Source organism: Triturus cristatus, chromosome 4_2 (genome assembly GCF_964204655.1).
Source record: "Triturus cristatus chromosome 4_2, aTriCri1.1, whole genome shotgun sequence".
Taxonomy (NCBI): domain Eukaryota; kingdom Metazoa; phylum Chordata; class Amphibia; order Caudata; family Salamandridae; genus Triturus; species Triturus cristatus.
Window position 1 is genome coordinate 830,147,971 of NC_140586.1, and position 13,443 is coordinate 830,161,413.

The 13,443-nt window shown below is 44.9% G+C and overlaps 2 pseudogenes; both read left to right on the top strand.

The window, feature by feature from the left end:
- Nucleotides 1-2,521: 2,521 nt before the first annotated feature.
- LOC146835167 (U7 small nuclear RNA) lies at nucleotides 2,522-2,576 on the top strand (annotated as a pseudogene).
- Nucleotides 2,577-5,954: 3,378 nt separating this feature from the next.
- Nucleotides 5,955-6,009, top strand: LOC146835168 (U7 small nuclear RNA; annotated as a pseudogene).
- Nucleotides 6,010-13,443: the final 7,434 nt, after the last annotated feature.

The window sequence follows — 13,443 nt, forward strand, 5'->3', positions numbered from 1 at the left end:
TCAGGGAGGTCCTTCCTTTGTCCCGAGTGATGATTGATAAAAACAGCATTTTATTCGTCACACAGTTTAAACGGATGCATCCCGATGCTTGTATTGACAATGCCTGTGTTGTATGTGTGTGAGGTGGGTGGGTGTAGACAGTGCCGCTAGGGAGGGCCTGATAAATGACGTATCGAGCAGGCAGGGCCAGAATGGGAACACAAAGCAGCCCTGGCAAATGTTATCAGACCAGCCCCCATATGGTGCATGCGAGCGAGCCTAACCTATAGAACGGATGTCTGGGGGAAGAATATTTGTGAAGAATTGCAGTATTGGTGCATTCTACACCAGTATTTTCATTATATATTGAAATGTCTGTGTTTACTGAGGGTGAGGACACTCACAGGCTTATTTACAAGCTCCTGTGCGCTGATGGAAATTCACTTTATTGACGGTCCGGTGGCACACACTGCAGGGCCATATCTAAAAGGCCACGTAAAGCCATGCTACGTGGCTTTTCGTGGCTTTTCATGGCCTTGTAGATATGGACTGAGACAACGCAGCACAAGTTGCTGCGTTGCTTCACCCTGCAATAGGGAGGCGTGCCATGGGCATTACAGTGGGTGTTCCCACGTAACACCCATGGCATTTGACACTCCCAGACTTACGAGATTTAATAAACCTGGAAATACGCAAAAAGCCTAAGCCTTCCAGGGGAGGTGTAAGTGAGGCGCAACAAGGAGAAATACCTTTATTTGTTCTCGTTTTTCCTTCTTCTCAGGCACGCTTGCACCATGGTGCAAGGGTGCTTGTGTTACCCCATGGCACCCCATTGTGAGCCAGTGAGGGGAAAAGGACAGGAATGCACGTATCTCATAAATTAAGGCTTATTCCGGTCCTTTTCTTTTGACTCAGGGCAGCGCAGCAAGATTTCTTGCAGTGCTGCCCTGTGCCAAAACCTCATAAATGAGGCCCTTAATTTGAAGAGGTTTGCCTCATTTTATAGCTCTGTCCTCAAGTTCCCCTTAAAATTCTCCCCTCCCCCTACCTTGCATCTCCTGCCTCCACTAAAACATTAAGGGGTATATTTACATGGAAAGTGACAGAGCGCGGCGTTAGCCTTCTTGGCGTAACGCAGCGCTCTGCCACTTTGGAAACGCAGGGCTGCAATGTTTTTACAACAATATGGTGCAGCCCGGTGTTTCCCCCTCCTGTAGTGCTAATTAAAGCTGCCTAGCGCCAATGCAGGCACCCTTGGAACATAGAGCAAAGGTGACTGCGCTGGGGCATGATTGTTTACGTGCAGGAAGGTGTCCCTTTCTGCACATAAACAATCATACATGACTCCCAACAGCCACTCAGCAAGGCCTGCTCCCAAAACCCTGCACTGGCTCCCGGTTGCGGACAAAATAAAATGCAAGTCTCTATGTATCGCCCACAAATCTTTCTGGTAGAAAGGCCCCCCCATTCTCCAAGCCATCATATCCCCTTACCACCCTAATAGACTTCTACGTTCATCCAGTCTCTAACTAAATGCGGTCCCAAAAATCAACAGGATGAGAAGGGGTGGTCGGTCCTTCCGCTTTACTTCCGCCAAGCTCTGGAACACGCTTCCTCCCCATCCACGATCAGAACCAAATCTCCTTCCCTTCCGTAAACTTCTGAAAACTTGTTTTTTTCAAAACCCCTCCTGCTAAGCTGCTGTGACCTGCCTCTCTCTCGGGTAGCACTGGGACGCCTTCGGGTAGCCATGCACTCTACAAATGTCCATAACATAACATGCATGGCGTCTAGTTGTGTTTATGTGTACAATGCAGCACACATAGAAACAGTAAAAAAGGAGGAGAAATATGGCATTTTTCCTCATTGCGCCATGTAAAGACTAGGGGCATATTATCAAGGATGGCGTTAAATGTTATCGCCGGTTTAGCAGCAGAACACCGCCGCTAAAGCGGCGATAATGGGCTTGATAATATGCCCTTGAGAATTCCAATAGAAGTCCATGTTCTGGTGTGAACATGGGCTTCCATTGTAATTTTCCACTGCATATTATGCAGCCCATTACCGCCGCTTTAGCAGCAGTTTTCTGCCGCTAAATCAGCGATAATTTTAAATCTGTTCTTGATAATATGCCCCCAGGTGTTTTTTTGTCTTAATTTTGGCACTGCCCCATATTTACACCACCCTTGTAAATATGGGGCAGCGGTTGTACGTATTTTAACCCGATCTAGCATGGACGCCAGGCGTCTCATTCCAGTGACGTAAAAAGCAATGGCGAGCCATTCTAGCCAGTGAGGTGCTTGGTTTGACGACGACAGATGTAAGTAGGGCGTGGCCACTGAACTAATATTTGCATATTTTCTGTGCAATGCTATCAACTTCTTTTCTTTGGTTCTCTGTGCTAAATTCTCAATACTAACTTCTGTTAGTACCCTCAGATCTTTAACTCCTTCCCATTTTAATCAAAGTGAATATATATAAGAGGACCTAATAAACGTAGGTGTTACTTAGCCCGACCCATGAAATTGCTACGTTTTGAGTTAAGAATACAGCTCTTTACAATTTGTCTAGAAGGTTCCTCTTAAAGAGGAGCCGTCTGTTCACGGTTAATGAAAGTTTTAGAGAAAATGCAGAAAAGAATTGCTTAGAAGCGGGATAAGAAATGGAATACATTTAGCGAGTTTGGCTAATTGTGTAGATTAAAGGTAGATATATCGCGAAAATTTTGTAAACACAAACCTGATTAGCGAAGCTCGTCTTTGTTAGTTGAAAATTGCTTAATTTTACCTTAATTTGAAAGCTGGGATGTTTTTTAGTCCATGTAATTTCTACATATGCTGCTAAGTAGAATGCTTTGTGAGAAGTTGTAGATCGAGAGATAATTAAATGATTACAACGAGCTTAAAGTTCAACAAAACGGACATGCACAGTGTAAGGTAGCAGGCCCTGGAACCACTGGCTAAAGAAACAGTGACACTAGTTACAAAACTTACTTAACTGACCACGAGTTAGAGCACCCGGGCCCTTTTTAGGTTTCGCCTGCACAGCTGTGCTTGTGAAATCTATTGTTTTTTATATAAACTTAAAAAGGAGCTCACATCCTGCCCCTCTATTTCCTGGCTTCTGTGCGTGCCACTTACTTTTCCTCCATTTATATTGGTTGTAGCATGTTTTCCTGCTTTTACAAAGGCTTGCTCCTTGTCTGCTTCTTTTATCAGTTTCCCCCGGCCAAAATACTGTTAACATCTGCTTTAGTGGAACTCTTTTTTTTTCAATATAGTTTTCCCTCTTTTCGCATTTTTGTCCTGCAGCATATATTTAGCACCCGAAGAAAGTGATTTGCCAGGAATCAGGATATTGCGCCGCTGAGACTCGAACATGGATCCCTAGCTCTGGAGTCAGCAGCTCTGGCCGCTGCACCACTTCCTCTCCACTTCTGTGTTACTTGTTAGGGAGGTCCTTCCTTTGTCCCGAGTGATGATTGATAAAAACAGCATTTTATTCGTCACACAGTCTAAACGGATGCATCCCGATGCTTGTATTGACAGGGTCAACCAACTAGCGATGCCTGTGTTGTATGTGTGTGAGGTGGGTGGGTGTAGACAGTGCCGCTAGGGAGGGCCTGATAAATGACGTGTTTAGCAGGCAGGGCCAGAATGGGAACACGAAGCAGCCCTGGCAAATGTTATCTGACCAGCCCCCATATGGTGCGTGCGAGCAAGCCTAACCAATAGAACGGATGTCTGGGGGAAGAAAATTTGTGAAGAATTGCATTACTGGTGCATTCTACACCAGTATTTTCATTATATATTGAAATGTCTGTGTTTACTGAGGGTGAGGACACTCACGGGCTTATTTACAAGCTCCTGTGGGCTGATGGAAATTCACTTTATTGACGGTCCGGTGGCACACACTGCAGGGCCATTTCTACAAGGCCAAGTAAAGCCATGCTACGTGGCTTTTCATGGCCTTGTAGATATGGACTGAGGCAACGCAGCACAAGTTGCTGCGTTGCTTCACCCTGCAATAGGGAGGCGTGCCATGGGCATTACAGTGGGTGTTCCCACGAAACACCCATGGCATTTGACACTCCCAGACTTACGAGATTTAATAAACCTGGAAATACGCAAAAAGCCTAAGCCTTCCAGGGGAGGTGTAAGTGAGGCGCAACAAGGAGAAATACCTTTATTTGTTCTCATTTTTCCTTCTTCTCAGGCACGCTTGCACCATGGTGCAAGGGTGCTTGTGTTACCCCATGGCACCCTATTGTGAGCCTGTGAGGGGAAAAGGACAGGAATGCACGTATCTCATAAATTAAGGCTTATTCCGGTCCTTTTCTTTTGACTCAGGGCAGCGCAGCAAGATTTCTTGCAGTGCTGCCCTGTGCCAAAACCTCATAAATGAGGCCCTTAATTTGAAGAGGTTTGCCACATTTTATAGCTCTGTCCTCAAGTTCCCCTTAAAATTCTCCTCTCCCCCTACCTTGCATCTCCTGCCTCCACTAAAACATTAAGGGGTATATTTACATGGAAAGTGACAGAGCGCGGCGTTAGCCTTCTTGGCTTAACGCAGCGCTCTGCCACTTTGGAAACGCAGGGCTGCAATGTTTTTACAACAATATGGTGCAGCCCGGTGTTTCCCCCTGCTGTAGTGCTAATTAAAGCTGCCTAGCGCCAATGCAGGCACCCTTGGAACATAGAGCAAAGGTGACTGCGCTGGGGAATGATTGTTTACGTGCAGGCAGGTGTCCCTTTCTGCACATAAACAATCATACATGACTCCCAACAGCCACTCAGCAAGGCCTGCTCTCAAAACCCTGCACTGGCTCCCGGTTGCAGACAGAATAAAATGCAAGTCTCTATGTATCGCCCACAAATCTTTCTGGTAGAAAGGCCCCCCCATCTTCCAAGCCATCGTATCCCCTTACCACCCTAATAGACTTCTACGTTAATCCAGTCTCTACCTAACTGCGGTCCCAAAAATCAACAGGATGAGAAGGGGTGGTCGGTCCTTCCGCTTTACTTCCGCCAAGCTCTGGAACACGCTTCCTCCCCATCCACGATCAGAACCAAATCTCCTTCCCTTCCGTAAACTTCTGAAAACTTGTTTTTTTCAAAACCCCTCCTCCTAAGCTGCTGTGACCTGCCTCTCTCTCGGGTAGCGCTGGGACGCCTTCGGGTAGCCATGCACTCTACAAATATCCATAACATAACATGCATGGCGTTTAGTTGTGTTTATGTGTACAATGCAGCACACATAGAAACAGCAAAAACGAGGAGAAATATGGCATTTTTTCTCATTGCGCCATGTAAAGACTAGGGGCATATTATCAAGGATGGCGTTAAAAGTTATTGCCGGTTTAGCGGCAGAACACCGCTGCTAAAGAGGCGATAATGGGCTTGATAATATGCCCTTGAGAATTCCAATAGAAGTCCATGTTCTGGTGTGAACATGGGCTTCCATTGTAATTTTCCACGGCATATTATCAAGCCCATTATCGCCGCTTTAGCAGCAGTTTTCTGCCGCTAAACCGGATATAATTTTAAATCTGTTCTTGATAATATGCCCCCATGTGTTTTTTTGTCTTAATTTTGGCGCTGCCCCATATTTACACCACCCTTGTAAATATGGGGCAGCGGTTGTACGTATTTTAACCCGATCTAGCATGGACGCCAGGCGTCTCATTCCAGTGACGTAAAAAGCAATGGCGAGCCATTCTAGCCAGTGAGGTGCTTGGTTTGACGACGACAGATGTAAGTAGGGCGTGGCCACTGAACTAATATTTGCATATTTTCTGTGCAATGCTCTCTACTTCTTTTCTTTGGTTCTCTGTGCTAAATTCTCAATACTAACTTCTGTTAGTACCCTCAGATCTTTAACTCCTTCCCATTTTAATCAAAGTGAATATATATAAGTGGACCTAATAAACGTAGGTGTTACTTAGCCCGACCCGTGAAATTGCTACGTTTTGTGTTAAGAATACAGCTCTTTACAATTTGTCTAGAAGGTTCTTCTTAAAGAGGAGCTGCCTATTCACGGTTAATGAAAGTTTTAGAGAAAATGTGGGAAAGAATTGCTTAGAAGCGGGATAAGAAATGGAATACATTTAGCGAGTTTGGCTAATTGTGTAGATTAAAGGTAGATATATCACGAAAATTTTGTAAATACAAACAAGATTAGCGAAGCTCATTTTTGTTAGTTGAAAATTGCTCAATTTTACCTTAATTTGAAAGCTGGGATTTTTTTAGTCCATGTAACTTCTACATATGCTGCTAAGTAGAATTCTTTGTGAGAAGGTGTCGATCGAGAGATAATTAAATGATTACAATGAGCTTAAAGTTCAACAAAACGGACATGCACAGTGTAAGGTAGCAGGCCCTGGAACCACTGGCTAAAGAAACAGTGACACTAGTTACAAAACTTACTTAACTGACCACGAGTTAGAGCACCCGGGCCCTTTTTAGGTTTCGCCTGCACAGCTGTGCTTGTGAAATCTATTGTTTTTTATATAAACTTAAAAAGGGGCTCACATCCCGCCCCTCTCTTTCCTGGCTTCTGTGCGTGCCACTTACTTTTCCTCCATTTATATTGGTTGTAGCATGTTTTCCTGCTTTTACAAAGGCTTGTTCCTTTTCTGCTTCTCTTATCAGTTTCCCCGGCCAAAAAACTGTTAACATCTGCTTTGGTGGAACTCTTTTTTTTTTATATAGTTTTCCCTATTTTCGCATTTTTGTCCTGCAGCATATATTTAGCACCCGGAGAAAGTGATTTGCCCAGAATCAGGATGTTGCGCCGCTGAGACTCGAACATGGATCCCTAGCTCTCGAGTCAGCAGCTCTGGCTGCTGCACCACATCCTCTCCACTTCTGTGTTACTTGTCAGGGAGGTCCTTCCTTTGTCCCGAGTGATGATTGATAAAAACAGCATTTTATTTGTCACACAGTCTAAACGGATGCATCCCGATGCTTGTATTGACAGGGTCACCCGACTGGTGATGCCTGTGTTGTATGTGTGTGGGGTGGGTGGGTGTAGACAATGCTACTAGGGAGGGCCTGATAAATGACGTGTCGAGCAGGCAGGGCCAGAATGGGAACACAAAGCAGCCCTGGCAAATGTTATCAGACCAGCCCCCATATGGTGCGTGCGAGCGAGCCTAACCAATAGAACAGAAGTCTGGGGGAAGAAAATTTGTGAAAAATTGCATTATTGGTGCATTCTACACCAGATTTTTCATTATATATTGAAATGTCTGTGTCTACTGAGGGTGAGGACACTCACAGGCTTATTTACAAGCTCCTGTGCGCTGATGGAAATTCACTTTTAGTGACGGTCTGGAGGCACACACTGCAGGGCCATATCTACAAGGCCACGTAAAGCCATGCAACGTGGCTTTTCGTGGCTTTTCATGGCCTTGTAGATATGGACTGAGGCAACGCAGCACAAGTTGCTGCGTTGCTTCACCCTGCAATAGGGAGGCGTGCCATGGGCATTACAGTGGGTGTTCCCACGTAACACCCATGGCATTTGACACTCCCAGACTTACGAGATTTAATAAACCTGGAAATACGCAAAAAGCCTAAGCCTTCCAGGGGAGGTGTAAGTGAGGCGCAACAAGGAGAAATACCTTTATTTGTTCTCGTTTTTCCTTTTTCTCAGGCACGCTTGCACCATGGTGCAAGGGTGCTTGTGTTACCCCATGGCACCCCATTGTGAGCCAGTGAGGGGAAAAGGACAAGAATGCACGTATCTCATAAATTAAGGCTTATTCCGGTCCTTTTCTTTTGACTCAGGGCAGCGCAGCAAGATTTCTTGCAGTGCTGCCCTGTGCCAAAACCTCATAAATGAGGCCCTTAATTTGAAGAGCTTTGCCACATTTTATAGCTCTGTCCTCAAGTTCCCCTTAAAATTCTCCCCTCCCCCTACCTTGCATCTCCTGCCTCCACTAAAACATTAAGGGGTATATTTACATGGAAAGTGACAGAGCGCAGCATTAGCCTTCTTGGCTTAACGCAGCGCTCTGCCACTTTGGAAATGCAGGGCTGCAATGTTTTTACAACAATATGGTGCAGCCTGGTGTTTCCCCCTGCTGTAGTGCTAATTAAAGCTGCCTAGCGCAAATGCTGGCACCCTCGGAACATAGAGCAAAGGTGACTGCGCTGGGGAATGATTGTTTACGTGCAGGAAGGTGTCCCTTTCTGCACAGAAACAATCATACATGACTCCCAACAGCCACTCCGCAAGGCCTGCTCTCAAAACCCTGCACTGGCTCCCGGTTGCGGACAGAAAAAAATGCAAGTCTCTATGTATCGCCCACAAATCTTTCTGGTAGAAAGGCCCTCCCACCAACCAAGCCATCGTATTACCTTACCACCCTAATAGACTCCTACGTTCATCCAGTCTCTACCTAACTGCGGTCCCAAAAATCAACAGGATGAGAAGGGGTGGTTGGTCCTTCCGCTTTACTTCAGCCAAGCTCTGGAACACGCTCCCTCCCCATCCACGATCAGGACCAAATCTCCTTACCTTCCGTAAACTTCTGAAAACTTGTTTTTTTCAAAACCCCTCCTACTAAGCTGCTGTGACCTGCCTCTCTCTCGGGTAGCGCTGGGACGCCTTCGGGTAGCTATGCACTCTACAAATATCCATAACATAACATAACATGCACGGCGTTTAGTTGTGTTTATGTGTACAATGCAGCACACATAGAAACAGCAAAAACGAGGAGAAATATGGCATTTTTCCTCATTGCGCCATGTAAAGACTAGGGGCATATTATCAAGGATGGCATTAAAAATTATCACCGGTTTACCGGCTGAAAACCGCCGCTAAAGCGGCGATAATGGGCTTGATAATATGCCCTTGAGAATTCCAATAGAAGTCCATGTTCTGGTGTGAACATGGGCTTCCATTGGAATTTTCCATGGCATATTATCAAGCCCATTATCGCCGCTTTAGCAGCAGTTTTCTGCCGCTAAACCGGCGATAATTTTAAAGCCGTTCTTGATAATATGCCCCCAGGTGTTTTTTTGTCTTAATTTTGGCACTGCCCCATATTTACACCACCCTTGTAAATATGGGGCAGCGGTTGTACGTATTTTAACCCGATCTAGCATGGACGCCAGGCGTCTCATTCCAGTGACGTAAAAAGCAATGGCGAGCCATTCTAGCCAGTGAGGTGCTTGGTTTGACGACGACAGATGTAAGTAGGGCGTGGCCACTGAACTAATATTTGCATATTTTCTGTGCAATGCTATCAACTTCTTTTCTTTGGTTCTCTGTGCTAAATTCTCAATACTAACTTCTATTAGAACCCTCAGATCTTTAACTCCTTCCCATTTTAATCAAAGTGAATATATATAAGTGGACCTAATAAAAGTAGGTGTTACTTAGCCCTACAACGTGATATTGCTACGTTTTGTGCTAAGAATATAGGGGCATATTTACAAGGCGGCGATAGAAAATGATTGGGCAAAAACGGCTGAAAAGCGCCGATAATTTTATTGTCTAATTAGCAAGGTCATGCTAACGCGTGAAACCTTGCATTAGCGCACAAATTCTTAACGCCCAGCTTTGCATCTCTAATGAGATGCAAAGTGGGCGTTCCTAACCTGACATGACAGGAGAAATGTCGCTAAGCGACATTTCTCCTATCATCAAGCCCCACGCTATGAAGCATAGCGGCAGGAAAAGTAGCGATAACCCCTGTTATCGCTACTTTCCTTACGCTTGCTTCAGGACTGACTTAGCCATGATATCCTATGGAAGGTGGATATCATGGCTAAGTTTGTGGGGCCCTATCAACAAGCTAACGCCACATTTAGTGAGATTATCGCTGGGTGTTCCAGTGATAATCTCACGTTAGGCAGTTAGCGCTAGGATTTTTATCGCTTTTGAGATAAGCGTTGCTAATAGCATGCTATCTCAGCGATGAAAATCCACGCTAGCCGGCGATAATTATCCTAGCGCTAAGTGCGCTTAGCGATAATTATCGCCGGTTGTTGCTGATATGCCCCTTAGGGGCATATTAACAAGGGCTTTAGCTCCGCTTTTTTGGCTTTAAAAGCCAAAGAAGCGGAGATAAAAATATCGCCCTATCAACAACAGGGTGCTAACATGCAAAATCGCATGTTAGCACCCTTTTTCACTTCGCTCCCCTTTGCATCTCTAATGAGTTGCAAAGTGGGCGTTCCAGAGCAAAATAATAGGAGAAATGTCGCTAAGCGACATTTCTCCTATTATCAAGCTGCACGCTAACCCTGTTGGAGACAAAAAAAGCAGCGCTAACCACGGTTAACACTGCTTTTTTACGTCTGCTAATTTTCAGATTTAGCCATGTAATCTAATGGGAGGTGGATTACATGGCTAAATCCACCATGGGCTAACAACAAGGATATCCCTATCCTTGTAGTTTTATCGCTGCATTACCAGCGATCACCTCCCAAAATGCCGCTATCGCTGGATTTTTTATCGCCTAGGCGGTTAGTGTTGTTAATAACACGATAACCAGGCGATATTATCCAGCGATAGCGGGCGTTAAAAAAATTAACGCTAAGCGCCCTTAGCGTTAAATTTCCCTGTTCCTTGTTAACATGGCCTAGGGGGCATATTAACAAGGAACAGGGAAAATTAACGCTAGGGGGCATATTAACAAGCAACAGGGAAAATTAACGCTAAGGGCGCTTAGCGTTAATTTTTTTAACGCCCGCTATTGCTGGATAATATCGCCTGGTTATCGCGTTAATAACAACGCTAACCGCCTAGGCGATAAAAAATCCAGTGATTGCGGCATTTTGGGAGGTTATCGCTGGTAATGCTGTGATAAAACTACAAGGACAGGGTTATTGTGTTGATAGCCCATGGTGGATTTAGTCATGTAATCCACCTCCCATTGGCAGACGTAAAAAAGCAGCATTAACCGTGGTTAGCTCTGCTTTTTTTGTCTCTAACAGGGTTAGCGTGAAGCTTGATAATAAGAGAAATGTCGCTTAGGAATGCCCACTTTGCATCTCATTAGAGATGCAAAGGGAAGCGTAGTGAAAAAGGGTGATAACATGCGATTTTGCATGTTAGCACCCTGTTGTTGATGGGGCGATATTTTTATCTCCGCTTCTTTGGCTTTTAAAGCCAAAAAAGCGGAGAGAAAGCCCTTGTTAATATGCCCCAAAGGGGTATATTTACATGGAAAGTGACAGAGCGCGGCGTTGGCCTTCTTGGCTTAACGCAGTTCTCTGCCACTTTGGAAACGCAGTGTTTTTACAACAATATGGTGCAGCCCTGTGTTTCCCCCTGCTGTGATGCTAATTAAAGCTGCCTAGCGCCAACGCAGGCACCCTTGGAACATGGAGCAAAGGTGACTGCGCGGAGCGAGGATTTTTTACGTGCAGGAAGGTGTCCCTTTCTGCACATAAACAATCATGCATGACTCCCAACAGCCACTCCGCAAGGCCTGCTCTCAAAACCCTGCACTGGCTCCCAGTTGCGGACAGAATAAAATTCAAGTCTCTATGTATCGCCCTCAAATCTTTCGGGTAGAAAGGCCCTCATACTCCAAGCCATCGTATCCCCTTACCACCCTAATAGACTCCTACGTTCATCCAGTCTCTACCTAACTGCGGTCCCAAAAATCAACAGGATGAGAAGGAGTGGTCGTTTCTTCTGCTTTACTTCAGCCAAGCTCTGGCACACGCTCCCTCCCCACCCACGATCAGAACCAAGGGGCATATTATCAAGCATGGCATTAAAATTATCGCCGCTTTAGCGGCAGAAAACTGCAGCTAAAGCGGCGATAATGGGCTTGACAATATGCCCTTGAGAATTCCAATAGAAGCCCATGTTGACACCAGAACATGAGCTGCTATAGAAAGTCTTAAGGGCATATTATCAAGCCCATTATCGCCGCTTTAGCGGCAGTTTTCTGGCACCAAAGCGGCGATAATTTTAACGCCGTTTCTTGATAATATGCCCTCAGATCTCCTTCCCTTCCGTAAACTTCTGAAAACTTGTTTTTTTCAAAACCCCTCCTACTAAGCTGCTGTGACCTGCCTCTCTCTCGGCTTGCGCCGGGACGCCTTCGGGTAACCATGCACTCTACAAATATCTATAACATAACATAACATGCATGGCGTTTACTTGCTTTTATGTGTCCATGGGCCATATGTAGGAAGGCAAATTGCGATCGCAAATGCTGAAATTCTGCGAATTTCGGCGTTTGCGATCGCAATTTGGAAGTGACGGAAGTGACGCAACGGCGGCGTAAATGTGTCGCAAGGGGCTTGTAAATCTGTCCCATGATATTTATCTGATGGACGATGAGTTATTGGAACACTTGAACAAAGTGAACAACTAAGGGGCATATTATCAAGACAGGCGATAAAATTATCGCCGCTTTAGCGGCAGAAAACTGCCGCTGAAACGACAATAATGGGCTTGATAATATGCTCTATGGTATTCCGATTGAAGCCCATGTTAGATGTGAAGGACATCTAAACTGAGCTTCAATTGGAATTCCATAGAGCATATTATCAAGCCCATTATCGCCGTTTTAGCGGCAGTTTTCTGCCGCTAAAGCGGCGATAATTTTATCGCCTGTCTTGACGATATGCCCCATAATTTTGTGGTTCACTACTGTGGACTACAAATTTAACTTTAAAAAATTGCCCACCGCTATGTCCTACTTGTGGGATATGAGCTACTAAGTGAAGGCAAAAGCCTAGCACCTAATTTGTTTGAACAATGTGCCCTGCTCCAACCTCCAAAGACTCTGAAAGGTTTACATCCATTTTAGGATTTCTACATTTTGGCAGAGCAAACATTTTGGATTATGCAGAAAGGTTTAAACCTTTCTACGACCTAATCAGACCTGATTTTTAAGTCCAACATTGGGCACAGGAACACACAGAAATTCTTTGTTCTGTACAAGCTGGCATGATAGCTTCCAAACACTTACACACACGTGTAAATACCGCTAATTTGGTAATCCGTGTAGTCGTGGGTCAATCAAGGCACACTTACTTCACCTTCAATGAAGGCAAAACGGTGCCTATAGCATACAAATCACATTTGCACACAAACTCTGAAATGGGTTTTGCATCCACAGAAGAAATACTGACAACAGTACAAACTGCTATAGTGAGAGAAAGAGCACTAGCACAGGGGAAAGGCATAATTGTCGTGACTCCAGTACCAATCTTAGAGGCTGTTACTAAAGCAAGCGTTCCAAACGCAAAAGCACTGTATCGCAGCAGGCTTGACATTATCACTGATCTAACATGATCATACGCATGCTACCTCTCATCGAACATTAACCTCTGGAGTTCTGTATATATGTTTTTTAAGCTTTAAAGTTTTTCGCAAAATCATTTGTACAATTAATGTTGACTTGGTAACAAAACTGTTTATAGATATGCAAATGTAAAGCGCTCTGATACCCCACTCAGGGTCATGTTTGAGCTATATAAAACACTA